This window comes from Coenobita brevimanus, chromosome 62 (assembly GCF_032717465.1).
Source record: "Coenobita brevimanus isolate Jiangsu-jjx chromosome 62, ASM3271746v2, whole genome shotgun sequence".
In the NCBI taxonomy this organism is placed as follows: domain Eukaryota; kingdom Metazoa; phylum Arthropoda; class Malacostraca; order Decapoda; family Coenobitidae; genus Coenobita; species Coenobita brevimanus.
The window spans coordinates 39,532,924-39,537,421 of record NC_137015.1 but is presented as its reverse complement, the minus strand read 5'-3'; the positions used below and the strand labels follow the sequence as shown (position 1 = coordinate 39,537,421).

The following is a 4,498-nucleotide window of genomic DNA, read 5'->3' as shown; positions in this document are numbered from 1 at the left end:
GACTGATTCACTAACTGCTGCTTTAACTTCCAATTACCCAACTTTTAAATAATCCATTGATACTTGTCTTACTATAAATATGTTAGAAGCTCTGGAGGTTATATAATTTTTCAACTTCATACTGTACATGTTCCTCATCATTTACAATTTAAATTCGCCTTTATAAAAACAAGTGTTAACCCATTCTTTTGAAATTTTAGTCCCGCGGACATCATGATCAACAAAGCCCTGATGTCACTTTCGGGTAGTTGTTTTAATCGGAATAATATACTTCATCATTTTTTTTTTTATTTAAATATGCTTATTTGAGCATCTACAGAACATTGTCTCCGCTGAGTTACTACGAAGTTTAGATTTTCTTTTTGGCTGGTTAATAATTTGTGAATCAGTAAACAGCTGAAAGTCATATAACTGGGAAAAATATGATTTTAATCCTTAGATGTTGATCTCCCTTAATTTATTACATTTTTATTACTTTTCTCCTTGGAGTTCACAGTATCAAGTAAAAAAAATAACGCATTCGATAAGTTATCTATCAGTAGTACCAACTGGAACAAGAATCATCGTTTTGTGTTGTAGGTAGATGTTTTTGCATTGTAAAGTCATTTGTTATGCATATAATAACTGTCGTTTTGACAATTCGAAAATCATATACGACCAGAAAATACTACTGATTTAGAAAAAAAATATGTATGAACTGTTCAGTTGGCTGCCCTGGTGTTTATTCCTCGCTATGGTGAGACGCAGATGAGTAAGTATCGATTTTTATACGAATTTCAGCCCCTTTGTCTACATTTTCATGTGACATGACACCTTGACTGTAAAGATACAGTGGAAAAACATTGTACAGTAAGCTGCGGTAGTATAAAACTGTCTTCAAGACTGAGAAGAGACGGAAAATAAAATGAGCTGTCATGTTGCCACCGTAGTGAACACGTCAGAACGGAAATACTAAAATAGGTTTACTTCACGTTAGTGTTACCCCTTAGGACAGTGTATATTTACTGTATTATGAACGAGAGACAGGTGTGGGTCAGCGCCAATATCTCATACGGGTTGGTTATCAATCATTAGACAAGGTATGATATGATTATTGGGTGATAAGGTAATTTCCCCGTCATGGAGTCACGCGGAGATCTGTAATCCCCCCATTTTTTTTTCTTCTGCAATTTCTTCCTCTGTTGGTGCGAGAAGTCAGTTGGCATGCAGCAGTGGGTTGAGTTACAGGACTAGCCTTTGTATCCTCACCGTGAGCAAAACGTAAGATGTTTGGAAGTATGGACATGTTTCTGTAAAATAGGTATATATGTGAAGTTTGGATGGATGTAGTGTAAGAAGTGAGTTTTGGAAAATTGGGATGGAAATATTGCTGGATTGCTATTATAGGCCAGTTATTGATACAGAGTTTGGTTACATGAAGAAAATGTTGTGTTAAATAATAGGCCTACAGAGAGTTTGGATATTAACTCATTTCCAAAGTGAGTACAGTACGCTCACCTACTTTATGAGAGTGTTGGCAGAACATTGCGATGCAGACTGCAAAATCACAAAGTAGTCACCCCAGAAAAGCATGTATGAAAAGGTAAATGGTGGACACCTCACTTGAGTTACAAATTTTTCTCTCCCAGTTTCCCAAATTCCTCCCATCATTTACAGTTCTATATTACAGGTACAATTACATAGTGTTGAAGTATATTTCCTGCAAGAAAGATAAGTATGATCATTTAAAAAAAATCAATCGGTGCATGTAATACCTTGACTTGAGGGCAGGCTGGGCTCATGGGGAAGGAGGGAGGAGGCATACGAGGCTGTAGTGTCCTACTGTGGTTCCTTAGGGCATCTGTTAACATTTTCACTGTCACTGCAGACAGTGGAAACATCCAGTTCCTGCCATTGGATCTGCTTTGCAAACCAGTGAGGGCTGTAATTTTTTGTACAATAAAGTACTGTATAGCTACAGTAATATTTTCAGTATTGGAGCACGCAAACAAGGTAAAATGCAAACTAAAAACATGCAAAGTAGACGAGTGTACAGTACTGCACCAGTACGGTAGCATTACTGGTGGAATGTGCTTGCATTATGTACAATAGGTCTTGGTCTTTTTTGGGATATATGTATGTACCGTATGTACTGTGTATATATATATATATATATATATATATATATATATATTATACTGGTATATGTGTTAGGAGCGTAATGCTGTATGGTAATGAGATCCAGGGAGTAAAGGAAGAGGATACTTGAAGGCTCATATGTACAGAAATGGCAGTCATTAGGTGGATGTGCAGTGCATTCTTGAGTGCAAGGCAAGGGGGGGCTAGGTTTATGATGAAAGAGTTGAGAGGTAGAATGGGGCTGGAGTGTATTGGTGTTGTTATGAGGAGAGGTGGATTGAGATGGTTTGGGCATGTGGAGAGGGTGGGGGATGATAATTAGGTGCAGAAAGTGAGAAGTGTTAGTGTTGGGGGTAGGGTAGTGAGAGGTAGACCGAAAAAGACTGGGACAAGGTCATTGATTGTGACATTAGGGTTAAGGGACTAAATAGGGAAGCTGGCAGAGATCAAGCTGCATGGAGAACCACCATTAGGTGACCATGCACGTTGGAGTCTTCAGAAATGAAAATAATCTATCTGTCTATCTAACTACAGTATATATATAGGTATATATACTGTGTATATATATATATATATATATATATATATATATATATATATATTCATTCATTCATTCATTGCCAGACGCCATGTATCCCAAACGGGGTATATATATTTCAATTTGGCTATTTTTTCATAGCCCCTTTTCACTTGGAGCCAGTTACTGTACATTGAAATGTGTAAAATTGTAAGTACTGGTAGTTATTGATTCAGATCTACATTACACACAATAGTTGAATGCCACCCAAACTACTATATCCCCATTGAAAAAGCTTTCAGTATTGGCCAAAAAATAATCAGTTTTTTTAGGTTTGCCACGGCTGACTAGAAACATTTCTACAAACCCCTCCGTACAAGATGCCTTTCTTAAGATAATTATACTAATTTGGCAGTAGCAGTATTAAACTACAGTACAACATAACATCATCCATTTGGAGGAGTTCCAAAGTGTGAGAATAAGAAAACTGGATAGACCTCCCTCTCCCAACATTTGTAATGGAATGTTGAGACTTATGTCACCTTAAAGTTTGTGCTGCAAACAGCCTCCAGTTGCACAGGAAGAGTGGTAGCTGACCTTGGGGTATCTTGTCTTGTTAAGATTTACATCGCCCAAAAAATTAAGGAGCTGTACTTCTGATTTCTTCATGATGCCAGATTGAATGAAGTTGATGATGATGATAGTTTGGGATTTAAAAACCTTTTGCTTTTTCAGACATCTTATCATGGTAGTTTTCATAGCATTTATGAACAGAGGACACCAGTAATCTGGTGTATGGATTATTTTTTTTTCTCCATTTGTTTTTCCTTCCTCCGTTCTGTTATAAAAAAAAAAAAAAAAAAAAAGTTACAGTAGAGCCATGATGTAAAAGTGCAATAATGTATGTTGTACCACAATCTACTAAGGTGTCACGTAATCAAATGCTACAGTATTTTTAGATTGTCATTTCCTAATTTATCAAAATACAGAGTTGGGTTCCAGTAGTGAAACTCTGGTGTAGGCCAGTTCTGTCAGTGTACTAGTTCTTTTCTCCATAAATCCATCCTGTAGGTCTCTGGTTGAGAGGAAGGCCAGAAAAAAAGGGAATTATTTTCTCAATGCATTTGTGGTCTGGTTGACATTCCTCTGGATTTTTTTTTTTTTTTTTTCTCAGTAATCTAATATGATTCCAGCTTTGCCAGAACACAACACCCGGTTTAACAAATATTTGCAAGTACTGTACATTCTGATGACCATGTTTGATAAATACTGTATCTTATTTTGAAACTGAGACTCTGCCAGTGCTGGTATTGATAATTCCCCCCTGCCCCTCCCTCCCTTGATGTACCATAGTTTTATGTAGCTCAGTGGAACTAGGTCTGGAATGATGATGATGATGATATGTATGAGAGAGAGAGAGGGAAAGAGTTGGTTGAAGACTGGTCTCCCACCTTGTAATGTTAGCCAATTAAAAATGCAACTAAGATATGCTCGTATGCACGTATTGCATCGTGTGAAATTGTGTGTATCCAGTCATTGGGCAACAAGTACTATATGATGTTACTGTAGTGCGATACAGTGCCTGGCTACTTGTGATATATGTTCACTTTAACTTGGCTTGATTATCATCTCTCCATCTGGAATGATGAAGTGTAGCAAAGATTAACACTAGAATATGATGGTAGTCATAAAGAAGTGCTTTGGAAAGGGTGTTGGGTCAAGGTATTATCTCATTCTGCCTTTGAGATAGGGGAATGAAGCTGCAAAAAGATGGAAAACTATGCCAAAATAAGGTGGATGAGTTATAGTCATGCTTCAGTATTGAAACAGCATGAAGTTTTTGGTTGATACTGAATTGTGAAA

General features: G+C 37.0%; 1 protein-coding gene across 3 annotated transcripts in view; it reads left to right on the top strand.

The window, feature by feature from the left end:
- Positions 1-719: 719 nt before the first annotated feature.
- The window catches only part of LOC145404139 (uncharacterized), a 59,936-nt gene continuing 56,157 nt past the window's right edge, over positions 720-4,498 (top strand). For 2 of the 3 annotated variants that reach the window (XM_080275768.1, XM_080275766.1), the window contains exon 1: positions 720-751. The gene's annotated coding sequence lies outside the window, so the exon portion shown is untranslated. Of the gene's footprint in view, positions 752-1,003; positions 1,106-4,498 lie in introns of those variants that run through there. The other variant, XM_080275767.1, reaches the window with a different exon arrangement.